The sequence below is a fragment of the Bombus impatiens genome, unplaced genomic scaffold (genome assembly GCF_000188095.3).
Source record: "Bombus impatiens unplaced genomic scaffold, BIMP_2.2 scf_0133, whole genome shotgun sequence".
NCBI lineage: Eukaryota > Metazoa > Arthropoda > Insecta > Hymenoptera > Apidae > Bombus > Bombus impatiens.
In genome coordinates this window covers 941,004-964,472 of record NT_176552.1, presented here as the reverse complement: position 1 = coordinate 964,472, position 23,469 = coordinate 941,004, and the positions used below count along the sequence as shown (strand labels likewise).

At 41.1% G+C, this 23,469-nt stretch overlaps 1 protein-coding gene and 1 long non-coding RNA gene across 10 annotated transcripts in view; one reads left to right on the top strand and one right to left on the bottom strand.

Moving 5' to 3' along the window:
* The window catches only part of LOC117151274, a 17,716-nt gene extending 1,800 nt beyond the window's left edge, over positions 1-15,916 (bottom strand). Inside the window, exons 1-2 of the long non-coding RNA XR_004461066.1 lie at positions 15,906-15,916; positions 13,351-13,353 (exon numbers count right to left, since the gene is read on the bottom strand). This is a non-coding gene — a long non-coding RNA (uncharacterized LOC117151274). The remainder of the gene's footprint in view (positions 1-13,350; positions 13,354-15,905) is intronic.
* Positions 1-23,469, top strand: part of LOC100746960 (ankyrin repeat domain-containing protein 50) — a 218,934-nt gene that overhangs the window by 155,772 nt on the left and 39,693 nt on the right. The window contains exon 1 of one of the 9 annotated variants that reach the window (XM_024365308.2): positions 11,742-11,854. The exons of the other annotated variants lie outside the window; for them this stretch is intronic. The gene's annotated coding sequence lies outside the window, so the exon portion shown is untranslated. Of the gene's footprint in view, positions 1-11,741; positions 11,855-23,469 lie in introns of those variants that run through there. 9 annotated transcript variants of the gene reach the window in all.

The window sequence follows — 23,469 nt, the reverse complement described above, 5'->3', positions numbered from 1 at the left end:
ACGGACGCGACTTTCGCGAAATCACACGGTCGCAGGGGGTAGAAAAAGGGACGAGATCCATTGGTTGTTCGCGTTGGTCCGCTTCGAGAGCATTCAAATGGTTTTTCAACGTTCTCGAGGGGTGGCGGGTAATTTGTTGCTGCTGGGCTGAGAACAGCGGGTGAAAGGAGTTTTTTTTTTGTGAACCCCTCGTGCGGCAGATTTTAATACCAAAGAGGAGGCATTGATGCGCGGTTCGTGGTGTGGATGACAGATCGGGGGCTGGATCGTGCGTGGGAGTGTGTGTGTGTGTGCAGCGGCGCATGAGCTTGAGGACAATTCAAATCGTGTTGTTGTTTTGCCTCGGAGTATCAACATCGTTGGGATACACGTAATGTAATAATAAATAAACTCCGGACAAAAACAACGTCGCCGCTACGAGCAGCCGTCAAACAAAGACGAATTTAAATTTTCCTGTATACGCCCGACCGGTATAAATAAACGTAACGCGATCAGTTTTTCAGTCTCAGTCTCAATGCGATTTTAACTGATTCGCATCCGAGCGCGAATTTAATCCCGCGCGCTGCGACTGCTTTTTATTTCAATCGCTGAGTATTCTTCGGATGCGAGAGATCACGTTTGACCCGTTTGTCAGTATCTGGCCTATATCAGTTTATCGTATTGACCATTTTAGAGCATTCCACGAGAAATAATATGATTTAATTTTTTATTTTTTTTAAATAAATAATTCTTTTTTCCTCTGTTATAAAGAATATAAGATGCGATGTTCGCGAAGTAACACTGTCTACCAATCGTTTCGAACAGTAAATTTTCGATAAACTCCATGAAGAATTCGGATGTCATTTACTGCACCTACGATTGAACGCACGCGGTAATAGGGGCCAGTCTTCTTAAGCAGGGTCATGATGCAAATGAGTCGATAGCGAACATTCTCTGTATCTATTATTTTAAAATATATTTGACGGTTTTTTATATGAAGATCTCTCGTCATTAAACCAGCCAACCAACCTTCAACCAAATCTTCTGTACTTTGGTATTTTTGTTTCTTGAAGCTAAGGGAAGCTAAGGGATGGATGATCTCTCGGTAGAAAGATGGGAGAATTTCTAAGTAAGATACGAAAGATTTGTCAGTATCATTTGCATCGATGTGTACGATAATTTGTGGTAAAAAAAATGGCGGTAACGATATTGAAACCCTAAATATACGGGTAGGAAGAAGCTATGCGAAGATACCATGTAGGAAGCATCGGTTGTGAGATATGTTTCAAGAATACGCGTATCGTATCGAGAGTTTCGCTAGAAGTGTTAGTAAAAAAATGAGGGAAATTAGAAGGTGGAAAAGTAAGAAAGGAATACCATCGGAATAAAAAGAAACGATTGATATTTTAGCTTCAAGAAGGGATAAAGACGAAACGATAGGTGTGAAAAGGTCAGCGATGATGGGAAATATGAAAAAAGCGTTAGAAAGCTGAGAAGTAAAGAAAAGATAGAAAAGGAGCAACGCTACAGGCAAAGGATCATTATTGTAGCGTAAAACAATCGTTCGATAAAACGAATGTTATAATATGTATCAAAGAATATAACATAAAACCGATGATATACGTGAAAATGCAAAATACCCGATTCGGAGGAGCTTCGAATGAAATTGCAGGATCTTCGAATGAAATTCCAAGTATCTTGGGATAAAATTCGAAGAATCTACAAATGAAATTCAAGCCGCGCGGTTAAAGTGACTGCAAGGAAACACACGCGCACCGTTATTGCGTACAGTTTCTATCTGAAAACCGCAAATAGAACCGATTTCTCCGAGGCCGGCATCAAAACGACCACAAATGCACCGAGCGGCGTAACAAGCGCAACGACCCACGTGTTGTACGCCCGTATGTATAATGTTACACAGGTGAAAAGCTCGCGAGATATCTATCGTAGAGGCGCCTCGTTTCAGACGACTGTCCTAAAACGGCCAGCTCTCGCGAACCGACTGCATTTGGTAGCGTTCACGGACCAATTAATCCACAGGAGCCTGGCTGCTGCAAGCCCGTTCACCTGACTCGCGAAGTAATGGAGCGAGGAAGATATATGTGTGTATGTATACTGTAACGAAGGAAATACGTGTTTTCTGCTTACACAGAGACCAGATTCTGTCATACGGTTGGCGTGTAAACTTGCAGGATATGCAGCACAAGTCAAAAGCGAGTACGTACGCTACGCGTTGAACGGGTCAAATTTATTCGGAATCTGTTGCTCGTATATTACGTAAATCGCAAGTCGATCGAAAAGATGCGAAGATTAGGCAAATAGAAATTAACGATAAAAATTATATTTCCGTATTTTTCTGCGATATAGAATCTAAGAAAGTGAATTTCTTACGTTTGATACTTAATTGAAAATTTGTAGCTCTTTGTTAGTTATCGGCACGAAAGGAACACTGTGGTTTCCTCGTACTTTCTACAGCTATCAGTGGCACGAACGAGCTTGAAAAATTCACCGCCTAAGTCGCATCGCTGTTGCGTCACGAGAGTCGAAGCTCTCTGAGAGTTCGAAACGTTCGGACTCGTTTTCTCTGAAATCGTACTTTTTCTGGATACGTGGCCGATAAACGACCCGATAAAATTCGAAATCCACGAGATAGAAATTGTAGAGAGATACGAGTTAACAATACGAATTTTTGTTTCCATTCTTTTTTCTCTAAATCTCTCTGGAATCTAGAAATATTCTGCGACGCGACGCGCTATGAATATCGAGCAACTTGCAAATATTTATTTCCAGTAAGAATTACCAATTAAATCGAGTTCAATTTCCACGATATAAGCATTTTCTTTGTTTCTTTGCCCTTCGCCCGGAATCATGTAAAATATAATTTGTGCGCGAAATTCACCGAGCAAGTGCACATTGCACGTACACACGCCACAGCACACGGTTATTCGCTGACGAGAAATTACTATGGAAATAGACTCACGCTACCGGCGATTATTACCGACCAGACGGAAAGTTATCCAGGGTCTGTCGACCAGATCGACTCAGCTGATACGTCCTACGTCTGGAGAAGGTGGTTGAGACACAGTCTGTTCAAACTGTTTAAATCAATTTGAATGATCGTTATGGAGGAACTGAGCCGGGTTTTCGTTTGCTTCGAAAGGCACGTGTTACGTGTCGTGGTTAATCGTTTCGCTGAACGACGCGTTGATGACCGGCTGTTTGGACGTTTATCACGATCACATATCGAGTATCAACTACTATTTCGTAAGATTGGCAGATTTTTGTCTGCAAGATTGATCGAGCTCGTGGAAAATTTTTTTTTTTTTTTTTTTTTTTTTTTTTTTGATGCTCATAATTTGCACGAGTAATTTTTCTGCTAAATTTGTATTTTTCTCCAGAGGATTCAAGGAGAAATCTCGTTCGACGTCTGTTGTTCCAATAACGATCAACCTCTGGTCGAAACATTCGAATTTCGTTCGTTTTCAGCGATAACGGTCGCTTGATGGCATAATAATGTGGCAGAGGAATGTAGGATAGGACAGATGGAGGAATTTTCACGATGAATTTAGAGTATAGAGGAATTTTATATTAGGCCATCGCGCGAGGCAGAATGTTTTTCCAGTGCCAGAGGAATTTCCATTTGCTGTGTACGTGTACGTATAGGCAAATTTTTATCTTGAACAACGCGAATATCTCAGAAGCCGAGTCCTGTCCAATTAAAGATATTTCAAGCCTTCTTCGATGCCTTTCCAATGCAAATTCGAAGTCAAAAGATTCGAAAACGAAGGATCGGTCGATCTGTTGGTAGACGATCGTCGCATCGGCTTCTTCCATCCAAAGATGGAAATGACTCGAACTGGAGACTGCGAGTAACGAAATGAGAATCTGCTACTACAAATTCAATTTATCGCGTAGAAATATAAAACCTATGAATTTCGTGGTTCCGTGGAGATGAGAAAAAGCCAGAGTTGACGGATGCGAGGTACCTGCGAAGCAGCGCAGTGGCTGTGCAGGTTTCAAAGAACAGAGGACAGTCTGGATCGAAGCATCTGGTGGGCGTCGCGATTCTGTCGTTACGTGGCACGTTCCTGTTGCACGAGTCAACGCCCACGTGTCGACCATTTACCATTTACTATTTGCTCGCTTTCTTAGGAAAATTGGCGCCGTCTATAAAGACTCTGACCATCTCGTGCCGTCTTTTTCCGTCTGGCGAACGCCCGCCGCTGTCGCGCTTCTATTTATTTGCCCCGAGAATCAATTTTTTGATACGTGACGCGACGTCGCATGTATTTTCCTCGCCTATACGTTTCGTAATATTTTTCCTGATCGCAGCCATTTCAACCACCGTTTTATGCTTGCGTCGTATGCTACATTTACCGATCGAACCTGTCGAATGTTTCGGGCGGATTTTTTCCCAAATTTTATCGCTTCTAACTTTTCGTGCCTTTACGCGTGGCTCTGTACGAGGAAATAGAAGGTGGGCAACGAACGATGACAGAGAAATCTATGGAACAGGACAAGCAGACTGAGCAACGAACTGCGCGTACAAAAAGAATGTAGAATGTAACAGGAATAGAAGCGACGAACTACCTGACCTTAATATTCCACTGTCGATAAAAAGAATTATCGCGCAGGTAAGATTAGCTGGGAAACTAGGTTGGACAATGACGATAACACGATGACTGGAATATAAAATAGAGAACTGACCTCGTCGAACTACGCCACAGCGAGGAAATAGAGAATGGAAACATACTAAGCGAATACACAATATATATGTATATAGCAGTTAGACCAATCGCACTGAAAAGCAAGAAATGGACAGAAATAGCAACAATGACGAAGGAGAAACGAACATGGGGAGTGACAAACTTCGCAAAAAGAAGCATAAAATTGAGAGCTTTCTACGTGAACGAACAGAGAAAGCAACAAAAAAGCGAATAGAAATATAGAAAATACGAAATACCAAAGACTGATATATAGAAGATATACAACAACTTGTACAATAAATGAAGATTATAGGTCAATTTGGATGGGTGGAGAATTAAGATTTAACTTCAAGAAATAGATAAACAAAGACACAAAAAGACCATTGAAAGAGAAATTAATTTCTATTTAAATGGAAGTCAGTTCAGTCGATAGAATTTGAAGATATTTCTCAAAAAATGAAATTTCTAAAATATTCTGCTTGTGAATAACCTTATGAATGTTTGCCATATTTTTTGCCTATCAGTAACCGATTGTCCATGACGAAAATCTAATTTTGGTTACCAGTAACCGATATAAATGGTGGGAATATTTTTTGGTTAACAGCAATCGTTACCGATAGCTCGAATTTTATTTTACTTGACGATAATCATCATCGACGACGAGAATTTTTCCTGATTACGATCGTTGTTAACATCGCTGCTAATTAGTATTCGTATACACCATGGAATAATGAATTATAAAATTGACGCGTTTTATTAAGCAAAAAGACGGTACGAAAATACATGACAAAGTAACAAAATGATTCGTTTGATTAGTTTCAAAGAAAATTATAATTTCACACATTTGAAACATAAAAATCTGACTTTCCATCTTCTCTACGATATTTTCGTGTTTGTATTTTCTTCGCGATTAGACTAAAACTAAGACATAAAACGAACGACGCGACTTAAGATTAAAACTTGGTAACAATGTTTAAAACTAACGACACAGCTCGATGCTAAGACCTAAAAGTAGGTCTAAAAAGTAACGACGCAACTTAGAACTGAAACTTAAAGCTAAATCTTAAAATTAAGATGTAAAATTAAGGCGTAAAAATTAGACTTGAAATCGAGGCTTAAAGCTAAAGCGTAAAACTAACAACGAGTCATAAAACGAAGAATAAGTCTCTCTCTGTATCCCTCGCCGTCCACTGACGAGGCTTACGATTAACTTAATCTCAATTTTAGCACTGAAAGCTACTTAAACTAAAGTACATTAGATCGTAGCCCTAGTGGCAACCTTTCGTATCGAAGACTTTAACTCAAACGTACACATCCCTCGAAATCCCCGCGCTATCTCACGGTATCCCACGACGTCCCACGGCGGATGATAATAATTTACTATATATATGTCTCTCTTTATCTTACGATCGATTAAAGCTAAGACGCGCGCATCCCACGTTGGCTTTCTAAGTTGCCAATTAAAACTAACGCTTAAACCTAAAACTTCCAAGTAAGCATACGCTAAGCCCCATCTTCCATCTCCCACAAAACAACTACCTGGATCCTTACAAATTTCAAAGCAAAGCATACGGCACGCCGCATCTATCTGGCGTACGACGATTACATAAATCACCGCAGAGATTATGCGATAAATCGCAGATTACTACCTACGCATATCTAATTTACGATTGATCAAAATTAAGACGCAAGCATCCCACGATGGCCTTGCGATATGCTACGGCGTCCCACGACGAATTGTCGGTCCAGTTTGGATTACCAAAAAAAAATTCTCAAGAGAATTTTGCATAGTCTAGACTAGACTGTATTAGCGTAGTTTTTAGCTTCGTATCGTTTTACGATGTAGCGATACCAATGATGAGACGTTAATATGCGTATCAGTTTGCAAATGGTATAACGTATGTATTTAATGGATGTGTATGCATTATACGTAGTAGCAAAATCAATGTTATATTAATTTTCTAATATTTGCAGTGGTATTTCGAACATGAATATTTGGAAAACGATAGCAATTACCGGGACCCACCACGGGGAGGTGACTACGCTCGGGTCCCATTATACGTATATCAGAAATTAATTCTATTTATCGATAAAATATCTATCGTACGTTATACGTGTCGGTTGTTTCATAATTGGGGAGCGGAAATTGCAGCATGATCGAGCAGAATGAATTGGGTAGATTACGTAAAAGGTTTTTAAACGTGATTCTGTTGTATTTGATTGAAGAAGAAGAATGTACATGTATGCTATTGCAATTTATAATAATTGCAGATTTCTCGGAATTTCTCGAAATACGACTCGTGATAATATCTTATAACAAATTATAAATCGTCTCAATTTAATTCCAATTCTATATACCATTTTAATTTAACAAACAATTAATTATTAAATACACAAATCAGCTTTCACACAACTCCGTTTTACTTTCCACCGTAAAATTATTTTAAAGCATGGTTTTAATCGAATTATCAATTTAATTGCTATTTTGTGTAATAACGTCTGTAATTTGCATTTAATATACAGTTGAATTCCGTTTACTCGAAACTGTCGCGCGACAAATACTTCATGCGTTTACCATGTACTTACGATTTTCTGTTCGTATAATAGCGTGGCATAATTTCACGTGGCGAGATAGGCGAGTTCGACAAAGTTTATTCAATCGACCACTAGCTAAAGTTTCGTTTGAATAAACGTATCGCGTCCAAACCACGTTCAAACGGACCACATCAAAGGGTATGGATTTAACATAATTACAATCGTCGCGACGCGACGTTACAAATCATTGAGCTTTTTCGAGTTCGGTACTTTAGAACACGAGACACGGAATTCCATTTAAAACTCACTCAAGTCCATCCTGTCCTCGGTCAATGGTCGAATATAACAGGAAAAATTTGTTGTCGTCGATAATGGCTATTTGCAACCGAAGCAAAACTCCCATGCAACCGAACAAAACTCCCATCAAAACAATTTCAATCGTTCGTATAATGGTTATTTGTAACTAAAATATTTAAATTACGGACATGAACTCTACTATCGTGACTTTTCAAATTTGTCTGATAACAGTTACGATGTGTGGCGCGTGTACGAAAAGACTGTAGCAGGCGCAAGCCTCGATACGTTAAACGAATACAATTTAACACGGTTTTTGATAGGTTTCGAATAACTTCGTTCTTTTATGCACAATACTTCATTGGAATAATTTATTATGTTTGAATTAGAAGAGAAAGCCTTTGAATTTCACGTTCTTCCAAGCGTACGATTTTAACGATCGGATATATTGACAAGCGTGGAACGAGAAGAACAATCGAGTGCGGTATCCTGAGGTAAATCGACGAACGTTGGAAGAAACGATTCGACGAATAATTGTTAAAAATATTTTTGCAGCTCGGAACCTCCGTTTATGTTGATGAAACAATTATTCGTCCCCATGAGCGATAATTCACTGAATAGAAGCTTCTACATTTGAATGAGAAAATTCTCAGTTTTAAAAGGATATATTGGGTTGGAAACCAAGTGATTGCGGATTTTGTCATTAGGTGGTACTGATAAAATCCGCGATCGCTTAGTTGCCAACCCAATATAAGATGATTTGTAAGACGATAAAAGTATTTGTTTCAGAAAGAAACCTTAGGAAATTGAGGAAGAAAATTCTCAGCTTCTATAAAACGATCCGTAGAGAGATAAAAATATTTATGGAAGATAGAAGATTGAGAAAACTCATAGAATTAAATCCAACACTTGGTAAGTGGTGGGAAAATTTCACCACCGTACGGCAAAGAGTGGAGATCATTTTTTGGCAAACACGTAGTAGGTAATTATGAATTATTCGATAAGTGAATGAACGGCTGTAATAGAAGGGCTAGGTAAATCTAAAGTCTAGAGGCTGGAAACTGCCTCGGCCACGTTCGCTAAACGCTCTCTCTCTGTTAATGTACGAATCCACTTAGGCGCGCCCCGCCACGTCTGATTAGATTAATTTTAAGAAGCCCTGCTACTGCCTGCCTACTCGGTTGCCTCTTCGCGATATTGCGTTCGATGCTATGCGCTGCATTTTCCAGTCGCGCAATCCACCAGAAAACATAATCTCAAGTATACATAATTATTCATCGATCGAAAATATATAATATTCATTGAGATTTCATTCCCAATGTTATCGTTTCGAGTAACGAAACGAATCTTACGTTCTTACTAATCTGTAAATTAGTGATAAGATTTGAAAAATGATACTGTAAGAAAATTGAAACGGTTGAAACCGTTTTCGAGACTGACAGCTAAATTAGCAGCTAATACGTTGATAATAATATTGTTTGAACGTAATAGCTACTAAATAGCAACTCGGGAAAGAAAGAAAATTGCCAGTGTGAAATCGCTGCTCTTAATAACAATAAACCTTTTCTCTTAAATGCATCAATCGTTGTGAAAAATCTGGCAGATATAATCCTCGTCCTACATCGTCCCGGCCTTTCTTCCTCTGCATCAAAATTAATAACGCGCATTTTGCACAAAGGGTGGGCAAAAGGATTCGTCGGGACCAGCGCGCTCGTATAAAAGGCAAAAAGCGGTGCAAAGACAAGAGCTATTTTAACGTGAAAGCTCATTTACGAACCGCCGTCGCTGAGAGGCGAGGCTAATGGCACCGAATAAATTATCGTGTGTCGTTCAAAGGCACGAGGAATGCCAAGACAAGACAGGATTCGACGATTCTTAATCTTTCGACGCGAATCTTTCAATCGTATTGCGTGTCGGTCGTAATTAATCACGTGGAATTAATTGTAGCCGATCGAGGACCGTGAAAAACACCTCGAAACGATTTGCCAACGATAACCGCGAGAGGCTGCAGGTTCCTCGTTTCGACTGTCTAATTAGTCGAACGTTCGACTAATTGCCTTTGGTCTCTGGTCACCGACGAGACGTTAAAACACCTGGCGATATCGTGAGATTGATTTTTAATTAATATCTATATCGAATTTTATGGGAGAGCAAACGTGACGAAGTGAAACAGCAGGCAATACGATTAATTGAACATTCGAATTATTGGAATTGCTTTTACGTCACGGAGATAGTGGCTTTCTTAATGGCGTTAGAAATTGGTAAAAGGAAATGTAAAAGGAAATGGTAAAAGAAATGTAGGGCACAGCACTTTGTAGATTGCAAGAGGAAACGGCATCGATTGAGTGTTCAGACTGCTGGAAATATTTTTATTTTACGAAGGTAATCTTCTTCTATAGCGTTAGGAGTCTATGGAGAAGGAAATAGGGAGCATCGTGATCGATGACAGCGATCGGCTATTTGAAACGTTCGAATTATTTATATTTTCGGAAGATGATCGTCTCGAGTGGCGTTAAACGAACCCGAATGACGTTTCCTTTGCGTTCCTTTCATTCTATGCTAATTGATTCTAGGGAACAGTGATCGAAACAATAGTAATGGTAACGAAGATTGAGTGGACGAATAAACAGGATCAAAGGATTGCTTCTTTTCCTTTTTTAACAATGCTGTTACAGATTGGAATTTATGTGCGTCTGGCTTCCGCGAATTAAACTGTGCGTTAACCGTATGTTAACCTTAGACGGTGGTGGCCCATGCTGGCTAACGATTCCTGTTAGTTACGCAATTATCAATTATCTTTGACTTAAGAGGAAAGATTAAGGAAACCATTCTCTACTCTGTTTATTTATTGTCATTGTTTATGATTTCTTTACCAACATTGCGTCTTTGTACATTTGTTTGTACATTTGAATTACGTTTCAACGAACAAGAAGACAAAAATTTCGCAGGTTCGAAAACGACAAGAAAATAAGAGAAATTACTTAAAAATACGAAGATTCGCAGACATTTTCCCCAAAACATCCCCAGAAGATCGAAAGGAAATATCGCTATATCAACAACGATTTCATTTCTTCCTCAAGTACAATATATTTTCTAATAGAAAGACGAGAAAATCGAGTGTCTAACGCAACAGGCTTACAAAAAGATCAGTGGCAATTTACAATATACACTAAATAGATTAAATAGAAAAAATAGTAATAGATTAGAGAATAGTAAGGAAATAGTAGGAAAATTATTATTATTATAGTAGTATAGTAGTTATTATAGTAGGAAAAAAGATTAGATAGGATAGTGTGTATTATATAGGCCAAGGAAAAATTAAATTATACATACGTTTAGGTGTCGATATTAAACATAAGATGGGACACGTATGTTTGAAAGGTGGGTGTAGATAAGCAAAAATCTTCCAACGTATGCTCTAAATAAATTACGAGAACCAGTGAGAGTCAGAAACTCGTAAGCCAAATCCTTTTCCTGCGCTGTGAGGCCGAAGAATAAATAAAAGATATATTATATATATTCTTTTTTAAGATTTTTGCTTATCTACAAGCACGTTTCATCTTATATCTAATACTGACACTTAAACGTATGCATAATCTAATTTTTCCTTATAGTTGCGTATATATATACAACTCATACTGTCATCAGCCTGTATAAGAAACGTCTTTGTCTCGGCCGAACTGATATTAAAATTCCCCGGTTGCCAGAGTCCGTCAGAAAAACGTCCCGCCTTTCTCCGAGCAACTTCCTTTCCCCGGTCGAAGGCACGGCGACCTTAGTTCCTCGGCATTTTTCCAGCTCCCTGACCCTGCAATTAGCCGGTCAGCTCGTCGGTCAGACTAATTGATTCGTCTGCCGGTAACCTTCTCGAAGACTACGGCTGCAGAAGAGGGTAGCATCGCGAGACTTTAATCATTGCTCTCCTCTGGCCAACTTCAGCCGCAATTTCCGACACGGCCCGAGGCCGCGATATTAACTTAAGACGACGACGGACTTCCGTTCGCCACGGCGAAACAGCCAGGACAGGGTGGTGGATTAACGCGCCGTCCACAATTTTGGTAATTAATATTCGCGCGACGCCGCTTGAATTCCTCGTTTATTAGCCCGCGGATGGTGGCTGAGGGACGATCTTGTACGTAATTTGTAATTTATTCCTTTTTCACCGGGTCCTGCCCCGGCTGTATATCAAGGAGCAAGAGGGGAAAATTCTTTTTGAGGGTTGCAGGTGGTCGTAACGTTTTTGAGCGAGGGGCGAGCACAATCGGTGGACCAACGGTTGCGTACAGCGTAGAACGACGGAGATGAAGGACGTTTAGTGGTTAAGAAGCTGGTGGAGCAGGGTATTAGGTACTAGAAATTAGACCTGGGATGCTTCTACCGAGCGTTGGCAAGCTTTTACAGCGAAAATGGAAGCTTGTAGTTTGCTTTAAAAATGCAATTCTAAGTGGTCGGTGAACGAGGAACGTTCCTTTGCCGTTGCAAAGTACAATCGAGGAGTTGCTGCGGAGTATCTGCTAAAATCGTGTTCCGGAAGTTTCAGTATTCAGAGTCAAAAGTTTCTTTCGTTTACAGAACCGCGATATCTACGAGAAGCCTGTAAAATCGATAGCGCGTCAAGTTCGCTTTTCACGTAGGCTAAAATGACATCAGAGAAGGCGGATCTTTTACTTGCAACGAGAAACGATGAAACTTTAGATAAATGATTTTGCAGCCGCTTTCTCCGCATATCGAATTTTCTCGTTACGTTGGTGCATTCAAAGTAATTGCATTATCTTGAAAGTAATTACACCTATGTGTTACAATATCTTGTTAAATGCATATTGCAAGTAGATAAAGTAAAGTAAAGAAAGTAGATAAAAACGGAGGTAGAAGCGTCTCAAAATACAGAGAAAGATTACATTTGTGGCTTAGCCCGATCCGACGTTGTATCGATAATGGAAGAAATATCTATAATATGTTTTGCGCGTCGAAAATTTCAATTTCGATAATTCTTCGTCATTTTACAGCGTCAATTCTGTTGCTAAACTAGCGCGACTTCGCAATGCGCTAGGCATCGAAGTTATGGCTATTATTGAAGGCACGGAAGATGCATCAAAAGAAGAAAGTTTCTTCAAAAGGATTAGGACGAAAATCGACAAAAATTGTCCGAAATGTTCGAAAGTAAAAGACTCGAATATCTTCAAAAATGTGGTCTTCCGTGGTTTGGAAGACATCAAATCGAAATAGAATTTTTCTCGAAAAACGCGCACTTCGTTTAATTCATTTTCCATCCAACGTTGCTTGGAATTTAGACGCACGTATGGTAAAGCTCGTAGGCCGTGAAATCGCGATAATCGGAAGAAGGTAACATCTCGAGAAACGGGCGTAATCCGAAGAGCTGCTCGAACGATGATCAAACCATCGCGTGATTCGCACGATCGCGTTTAAACCGGTGTAACTTCTCGAGTAACCTGGTCGTTTACACCAACGAAGAGCAAAGTTATTTACGTCGAATTCGCAACGACCGTCACGTTGAATTCGCCCACGTCGCGTTTCGAGAAAGTCGTCTTTTCGAACAGACGTTAGGCCCATAACGATCCCGAACGATCGTGTTTTCCCGCCACCCTTCGCCTTCAAAACATTCTTCGACGTTTCCAAGCCGTAGCTAAAAGTCCAATGGCCGTACGTGCCCCGAAATAATCGCGTAAGCGAACGCCGGCCAACTCCATCCACGGAATTCCCGATTCGGTCACGTGCGGTTCGCTCGAATGCCTAACGATTGTCGTCGGTTGTTGCTGCACCGCACGCTCGCGGTGCATTCCCAATACACCAGAGCCCCGTCTCTCTCATTGCCAACCCTCTTCCGGTCTAATTTCGCTAATGATCCAGTTTTTCAAGTTCCCCTTGCTCTCCTAATTTTCTGACTTTTCGCTTCCTTCTTCGTCGAGCCACGTTCGAAGTCTCTGGAACGCGCGACTCAAAAATTTTCTCTCAGCCTCCGGGATCCGAGCGTAACGACCACAAAAACGAGCTATCCCTTAAACTGTGTCGTCCTTAAACTTGCCTCGTCGTCGAAAACGACAGTCGTTGCGCCAACTTTAAGTTCTGTTCTTCGGAATTCAAAGAACTCTCCTTCGACTCTTGGGTTTCTTCGATTCTCGCGACTGTAACTGGGAGTTCAACCTCGAACGCTCGTCGATAGATCGCAGATTTCCGTCGTAAACGTGCGAAGATGTAGAGAAGACGCGCGCAACGTGGGAAGATACGCGAGATTCCCAAAGTACTTGGTCGTAACGCGCAAAGAGCGAACGAAATCTCCGCTCAGGCTCGATTTCTCAAACTGGCGGTGGTGAAAATTTTAGATTCGCGTAAGAATCCGCGGTGCTGCTCATCCACGGGTATAAAATGGGTAAAGGAAGAACGTGACCGGTGATCTCTCGCGGCGACCGCTTAAATTATCGGCAGCCTGTTACATTAGCAGGTCGAACCGGTCCGCGGTTGCAGGATATAATCGGCGTTCACCGGTGTTTATCTATTAATTATTAATTTATCCGGAGGGAATGAATGGGAGGAGCAGCGGGTTAAAATAAAGCGCTGTTAAAGCGTCCGGCAGCGGTGTCCCGGCCAATTATAAGAGGCCACGGAAATTATTCGACCGCTCTTGGCCCCGCGGGTTAACGATCTGTCGCCGGTGTTCAGTTTGTCCGGGGTTATTTAATACGCGTTATTTCATACGCGCCACGGCTATCTCGCATTAATTCCGCGCTGTTAGTGGAACGCGACGCTGTGGGATAGCGCGGAATAAACATTGTGGCAAATTCAAATTGCCACGGTGATTTGGCACTGGCAAGCTGAACATTTCTAATGGCCATTTGGAATGTTGCGTAATCGCGAATGTCAGGATGCACCGAGGATGCGTACGAGTACGTGAAGCTGTGCGCCAAAGTTTCCGGACAGTGACAGATTTTTCACTTTACATTCGAGAAGACTTTCGATTGTCTCGTGGCAAGCAAATAATTGAAGGAAATTGCAATTTTCTACGGGCTGTCCGATTTTTATTTATATGTGCGAATTACTGGTGAACTGTCCGTTATATAGAAAAAATGGCTCGGACAAGAGGTCGAGGTAACTTCCAGGTGATTACGATCTGGTGTAACTATTTTACCCGTGAATGGACGCACAGAGATAGCACGAAGGTAACGTACGTTTTCTTAAATGAGGTGATATAATTTTTAATGCACGTTTGCGTTAATTAAACTACGCGTTTGCCCTGTATTTCGTATGGCGCTGTTTCACGAGATAAAAGTTGAAATATCTGGTAAATAATTTTTTATACAGAATATCAAGAGACGTGCGTCACCCTCGTACAATCTCTACTTGTCCATCTGCAGAAAAATTAATTACACCAGATTATCTCGCTCTCGAAACCATTCAATCTCTGTCGCAATATTTCCCATATATAGCAGATACTTTAACAATTCTCATTTATAGATTAAAATTAAACACCGTGTATACTATATCAAGAAAGTTCTTAAAGGAAATTTACGGTGTTTCATGTTCTACGATCCATTTGAATACGTTCGATTTAGATTCGGCATGAAATTTTCTACTTTTATCTGTTCGACGATACACCAGCACCTTTTAAACGATAAAAGAATTTCAGCAATTGATATACATTGGAGAATAAGCTAGAAGTTCTTAAATGATAATGAAGAAGTGTTTCTCAACTGTTGCCGGTAATACGAATGATTTCAGAGAAATTGTAATTTTGTGTGATATTGATATAATTCATCCATATGGAAGGTCCAATATCTACATACATTTACATTTTATTATAATTATACGTCGATTAAATAAATAGCCGATACATCAGGCATAATTACCAGCCACTTTAATAATCATGAAACACCGATTTTAGTCTAACGTTATAATACAACCTACATGGTGGTCATTCGAGCGAAAAAACAGGATGCAAATTAATCGGCCACCGGATGACGAAGCATTGGAATATTCGAATGAAAATGAGACGCTTAATTTCCGATAATGACACCGAACGAAAACGATCGTGCTGTTGCATATTGCATTCCGCATAGGCTATTTGCATCGCTGCCGGCTTGTTCCGCTCGCAACACTCTATTTTAGCGCGCGTTGGACCAAGGGAACGTTTAATCGATAAATGCTTATAGATTATCGTGCTCCAGTAAAGTACCCCCCTCTGCAATCGCGATAAGGCAAGCCGGCGATATGTAATCTGGCCGCGAAATCTGCAAATTCGCCGATGCGACCAGTTAAAATTTAATTGAAACCCTCCTATGAACCTGGCAACTTTATTTAGTGACCTTCGATCGGTAACGTTGCGTGGAACGATTATGGCAATCGGTTATCGTAAATGAATTACACGCGCAACGGTACGAGTCGATTTTTTCCACACTGCGCGAGTTACAAGTATAACTGGTTTTCGTACGGTTGAAATTGCTTAAGTTTTAATAAAGCGATTAAACAAAATATATCCTACTTGCAACTATGGCGGCTCGCGAAAGTATTTTAACGGTTACCGTGGAAAAGTTTCGCGCGTATATCGCGTGTGTTGTACGTAAGACCGTTTTAAGATATCGTTGACACGTACCAGACACCACCGTGTCTCTGATTATTTTCCTGAAATCTGAAATCTGAAAATTTATGTAGAAAATTACCGCGCATTTAAATATGCGAACATATTACATTTACTAGAGAAAGCACGAACAGTGGTTTGAGACATACTAAATGATATTTAGGTGTATTAATGGACCATTGATTACCATGTTCGCTGGTTGTGCTCGTAGGGAAAATTAACAGGGTCGATAGAGAATTAAAGGAGACGAACAAAGAAGCTGATTTCTTCTAAATATTCATTGGCAGAATTCTGACTTGAGAAAATAAGTCAGAGCGATCTTTAGAAACGAAAGTAAGTGAAATCTACAGAGGAAGGCTAATAGGTTGAGCGTCAGAGACCTTGTCGAGTATAATTCCGAAGAGTATGAGAAAATCATCTTTGTTTCCCCGATTTCATATTATGTTATTAGCAATTTTGTCGAACGGCTGTCTCAATCAGCAGGCGATACGCGAACGTGACTAAGGAAGAATCAAGTCTAGTGAGAGGTAAACGCGATAAGACTGACAGCGAGATTAATCTGACCGCGGAATCTGGCTTCGTTTTAATAGAATTTCATTGAGGAGAGGCTGGCTGACGTGAGTGCACCCTGGGATGCAACTCGACCTCCATGTACCTATTAACGCAACGTGGATTTATATCCGACTCTAATAACGCGGTAATTACGTGCTGCCTTTGTTGTCGAGTTCGATTAAAACATCGGTACCGAGAGGAGCTGATGTTGCAGCGGAGCAGCGCGTTTCGCAGGTAATTAGCGCGTTAAAATTTCGTTAGGGAACGATTTTCTCAGCTGCGACACGAGTTTGACGCGATAGCTAGAAGATTGTTTTCTTGATTAAAAATTTCTTTTCGCACTGCACTACGAGATATTTGGATGATTTAAAAGTATGAAAACGAGAGATTCGAGCGAATGGAAATTATTTGTTCGGATAGAATCTCGCAAACCAAGTCCATTTCTTAGTAGTGAGACTGGAAATAAAGAATATTCTTTTTAACGTAAAAGTAACGATATAAATTATTGTTCGAGGAATAATGAGCGATTCGACGAATGAATTAATACGATTTATTAATAATATGATACGTAGAATACGTGTAATGTATACACAGTAGAAACGTAATGGGCTATTAAAAACAGCCAATCGTTGGATAAACAAATTATCAATTTCGCGATATTTAACAAGCGAAATAACACAAATTAACTCGTTCTACCCGTTCGTTAGCAGGTTAAGCGTTTTAAAATGTGCGTATAATTGGCTTCATTGCGTATGCGCGTACTGTCTTCTAGCGACAGGCGAAAAAGATAAAGAGCTTAAAATTCCCTGAAATTCATAATATTCATCGTAGTCTGAATAACCGATAACAATCTATTTCGCTCGTGAACTATATCGTTCATTTTACATTCAATAACGTTTATTATTAATATCGCCGTTGCAAACTATCGCGTACTTTTCTCGATGGAGAAAAATCGCGATACGATAATGTTTCCGCCGTTCCATATAAGCTTGGCGCTTGGAACCGGTTACGAGTACGAAATGCACTTTATTTTCCGATATTTGCATACAACCGTCGAGATCGTTATTTCTCAATTCCAGTTGGCACAACGTTGCCGAGGGAAACGGAAAAGCAGAGAGAAAATGGGTTAAAAAATCTGCCGCCACATTAACGATGACGTAACGCGCATGCGCGCCAATTGGACGCTGTCGCGCGAAAAATTGGCGAAAATTCGAAAGAGAAATTCTATTCTCCCAACGAGGAACCTTCGACTTTCGTAAACCTTTACGCGTCTATGAAAATTTTCTAAGTTCAAAGACTCACGGAACGCGCATAATACGCGCAAATATATAAAATATGCAAAGTTTATCACATATTGTAATATTTGGTAAATATTAGGTACTGTTACTTTATTAATTTATAAATACGTGAAATTACATAAATGTCCGTTAACAACTTATCGATAACAAGTCAGGTATTCCCTTCAGACGAGAGAAGCTACTTTTCTCGAAGAGCACCGCCGAAATCATTTTCGTGTATCAAGGTCGTTTTACGATAAGCCTTCGAGAGATCGAAAATGTAAATTCCAATCGGATTCGAACGTAAACGGCTTTAGGCTCGTAAAAAAGTCAATTCATTGCAGCTGGCAACGTGGAAAGATACAACGAAGAATTCGCGGGAAACTGGAACCCTTTGGCCACGTCGATGTCGCTTAACCTCCAATTAAGAGAAATGACTTGAATTATATTATAGGTTAGAGCCGTAAAATACGTGGATAGCGGGCGGACGTGAAACGAATAAATCGACGAGAGCGTTTCCACGTAGTCGGCAAATCGCTCTCATCTTTACGATCGTTCGTACGCACGAATGTTTAAAACACACCATTTCCATGTTGGAATTTCGCTGCGTTAAGTACGTTCGCGCTCGTCGGCGATGTACTGGGTGCACTGAAAATCGTGGTACAAGCCGAAGGATGGCGATTCTCCGCGCAAAAACAGATCGAAAACGTAGAACGACAATTTTCGATACAACGCTTCGTTCTCGAGAAAATCAATTATCAAGTTTGATGCGGTTGGCGCTCTTACGTTTCGAGTGCACACGCACCCGACCAAACTTCATCGTCGATTTTCTGGAAAACGGAGCCTCGTATCGAAAATTCTTGTTCTACGCATTTCACTTACTTTTTCATGAATAATCACTTCACGGCTTGCAGCAGGATTTTCAGTTCACCCTATACGTGGAAACGGGAACGAAAGCTTCGCGTTTCTAAAGTTCGATCGCGTCGTTCGTATTTATGCGTTACGGGGGGAGGGGGTGGGAGAGGGAACAAAGTTTACTCGTACAGTGACAGTCAACACAGGTATACCGATCCACCGCTAATTACTGTTCGTAATCAGATGTCTGACCAACGTAGCAGATTGGCTAGTTACCAGTTGCGCCAATAGTCAATACCGCGGATCGATCACGAGCCACGAACCAACTACAATTGGTGCGTTGATATCCTCAAACAATTTACGTTGATTTCGGCTTGCACACCGCCCTCTATACAATTGCATTATGTTTTATCAGTGTTCCTAGGGAATTTGCATTCCGCCGATCCGCCGACATACAATGTGTCCTTTGGTGTTTAATCGTTTGTTCGATTTTCCTTCTGCAAATAGAGAAACAATTTATTTCGTCGTAGCAAAATATCGTATACGGTTGTTCCTAAAAATATTCAAACACTCGCCATAGAAAATTTTGACGGATATATCGTTCGTGCAATGTGAAGCAATCGGAAGTTTCATCGTGACTTGAAAGCAATTTGAAAATGTATATACAAGCTAGAGGATATTTAATAGAAATATATATATCTCTGTCGATTAATAAGTCGATTAATCTTCGTACCAATTTCTTCATTCTTGTTGGTCGTATCGTATTCGACATTTACATATTCTTCTCCATTTCGAGGTAGAATTGAAAAGAAATTCGATAGGGCGTCAAATTTATAAAACGAATATGATTTTCTTACAACGAAGTTGAGAATTCTAACGATACGATAAACCAGCTGGAATCAGGACGCTATATACAGTTGCCATGCACTTGCCATGAAAATCACTTCGAATGACAAACACGTTCGCTTAACGGAATGAATATCTTCGAACTAACTGCGGCAATTTTTCTCCGCGTCTCTCGTACCAGTTACAGTTAAGAAGCACTAATACCACCTACCAACGCGTCAATCTATCACGCCAACGTTTCTATCACGTCTGTTAAAGTCGCCAATCCATCAACGTACGAAACTAAGTTTTGCCCGCCGAAAAAGAAATCCAGCCGAAAGTTGCTCTATTACGAGGCGAAAGTTTATTCGAAGTTCTGCCCGCTTCTAACAACCGGAACATCCATCCGGGAACCATCGGCATACCAATTTAGCGAACTCCCCTTAAACTTCCGGCTCCTAATAACCGGCCGGTGTTTACGAAGCTGGGTACACACATTGGCGCGAGGAGCACGCGTGGCACGCCTTCACGATGATGAGAGGAATAACTCATTAGCTTTGTAACGTGGCGGACCACGCGGCCCGATACCGCCCTGAATTATACGGCGAATTACATTAATACCGGATAACAGAGATTCCCGGGGTGCGCGCTGTAGGATCACTCGCACGCGCGTCGGTACATCAGCCCGGAACACCGCGCAGCGAGGACCGCTGCGGGGCCAAGTTCTCGCATAATTTTCGAATAAAGTCGAATATTTCCCTAGCTCGAAGTGGCACGGTAATACTCCTGCGGAGAGGTTGCGCCCGCGGTGTGTAAGTTGTAAATCTTTGAAGTGGCTTTCGCGCTGTGAGTAAAGATTCCCCGACCAGTTGCGAAGTTAGAAGGAGACGGCTATAGAGGAAGAAAGCGGCAACGTATTATAGAAGAGAGTTTTCTTCTTTTCACCCTTCTTCTGCCGAGGTTTCTCTACTTATTTCTACCGAAGAGGAAGAAGATAAAAGGTCCAACTTTAATATTAAGGCAATAAACCGGCGCAGTCTCGAATTCTTCCGGGCAATATATCTTCGGCCATGACATCGTGTTCCTTCTGGTAAACGTTGCTGCTAGAGTCCGCGAGTGCTTTTCTTACTCGCGTTGAACTCTGCCTCGAGGAGCAAGGGCACCGAACAAGTATTGTCCTTTGTCGAGTATCTCGTTAAATCGTTACGCTGTTGCCGAGGAAATTTCTCAGGGCCAGTGTATCTTTATTCTTCGATTACTTTGTCAGTTGGAAAAAGGAAATGTCCGTCGAGATTATCTGTTACCCGATGCTTGTAGAGTACCAACCGTGAAACGTAATATATCGTTCAAATAAGCGGCGAGTCTCGACGAAAGATGATTATTAAAAATCTAACTGTCCAAACGGTTCTACCGTATCTTATCAACTTCCTCGTTGAATCTGCCGATATCCTGGATTCCGCGTAAATGTCGTAGCGGAGATTGCGTAATCGCTGATGTCGTTCGTGAATTCACGAGAAGACGTTGCGTAATTAAAGTAGAATAAGCGTCGCCGGAGCACGTCTGTCTCGTACGAACGCGAACGAAATGGTAGAAAGTAAGACAGAAAGACTGGGCGAGAAGCAGCATGATTAATTAATGTCTGCGAGATCGTGAGTCATTCACTTGACTCGGTCAATGAAAGGCTTGTGCAAGTGCGAATTAAGAGGCCGCCCGTGGTATTCGTAGAGGAGCCACTCTTATCTTTCTCGTCGAATGTCGGACAAATCGAGGGACTTTGATCAAACCAGACAGGAAATAAAAAAGTGGTAGGGGGGAAAAAATGGCGAGAGGAATGTCGTCGGAAAATTCTGTGATTGCCTGGTCTAAAATTCAGCCGTTTTATTCGTACGAGATTCGCATTTGTAAAAATTCTTTCGAAGCACACCGTTTGCAAAGAGAAGATTTACGAGTTTGTATAGAGGATTACATACCGCTCGAGAAATGTGGGTCGAAGATCGAGAGAAGCTGTTTTTCTAGAAACGTGAATCACGTCAGGTGAATCGTAGACAGCCGTAATTTACGATGCTTACACTGCGCGAAATGACGCGCGTTTCACGCCGTATACCGAAATGAGTCATAGTAGTACCGCTAGGTGCTATCCGCACAATCCTCAAGTAGCGTGAAAGAAAATAGACCGGTATACGAGTAAATCGCGTTGGAAAAGAGAAAATCGCCGGAGGGTATCTTCGTCCAATTAATTAATATCCAAGCGAAATTATTTTTCTTCTTTCGTTAACGAATCTAGGAAACGCTTAAGAAAAACATCGTTTCTTTTAAACTCTATTTTCCAACGAAACATTTTTCCGTCGGATTCTGCTTGCCTACATCTTTGCTGTAAAATTTCTGTAACCGTGATAGAATATTTAACGTAGCTGATTAATCAAAAGTAAAGATAAGGAAAAATTATAGTGCAAACGCTACGATAAATATTAACGATGTGCAAATATCTTCGCTGTATATTAAATTAACAAAGAGATAGAGAAAGCGCGAAAGGGAATAGTAAAACACGAAGGACGTAAATTATAAAGGACGAGGATGAAAAAGTTAAGAGGGTGTCAAAGGAAGAATAATGAAAGATAAACGTAGAAAGGTGCAACGCAGAAGAAACGTAAATTCAGTTTCTACAGAGACAGAGAAAATTACGTTACATCCAGAAGGATAAATTACATCTGGGCAACTTCTTTACCAGGAATCACAAGATTTCTCCGTATCATTGCCCCCACCCTCCCCTGATCGATCAGAGATGTTTCCAACATGGAAACATCAATTTCTCTTGGATACAGCTCGGCAATACCACCCGACCAATTTCCTTCGCTATCTCGGCACCCATCCGATAATTATCGTTTTTTTCTTCTCGCGAGACAGATACGAAGGGTAGGAGAAAGGAATAGAAAGCTGAATAAAAGTAGAGGAAGAGAAAGAGAATTGGAGAAAGAGAGAGGCAACATTCGGTCAGACGGGGTTGTTCGACTCTTGCCAAGCTCCAGGCCGCATTGCAGATGCACGTGCAGCCCCTGTACGGATTTTCGATTTCATTTACTTTGTGTTTTCGCCGAGATTCTGCGGTTTCAGGCCACCGAAGAAAGGTCAGCCCGGTTAACCAGGCTAAAATCCAACGTGCGCCAATTTATTCGTCTGAAAAATAGGGGATGAATTTTGAGCGTGAAACTGGTTACGGGTTTGGTACCGAGAAACAAATAAATCTCGTCAGAAACGTTCCACTTTCGCGATCTAGAATCGACCGCGAAGTAGCGCTAATGACTTCTAACTTCCACTAAAATGGCCAGCAATGTCGGTCGAATTACGAAAGAATTTCCAAACGTTACTCCAAGGAAGCATCTCGCGAAATCTCATTTGTTTTCAAAGACGAAAATGGTTACGCGTTCGCTTAACTTAAATCAGAGCCAGTGGACTCGTAACTCCTAAAACCATCGGTAACATCATCGGTTCGATTACGACGGAGTATTGGAACGTTCGAAAGTGGCATCTGACGAAACCTCGTCAGAAACGTCTGGAAAACAAAAGAACACAGCTTTTCGCGATCTCGAAGCGCGCCGTGAAACCCGAGCAAAACCTGAGCCAGGCGAAATCTCTATAAGACCCGGAACACGTCTCCCCCGGCTGGGTTCATCGACCACGAAGATCACAAGGCACGGTTGTCGCGTGCTCGAGAAATCCGGGCCGGCGAGAGGGCTCGATCTCTCCCTCTTTCACGGCGGCAACCCGTTTTCCCGCGGCTACTTGTGAAATTAATTAACAACGCGTCCGTGGGTAGCGGCGCGTCGTGACACCAAGTCAGCGTCGCCGGAAGCCGATA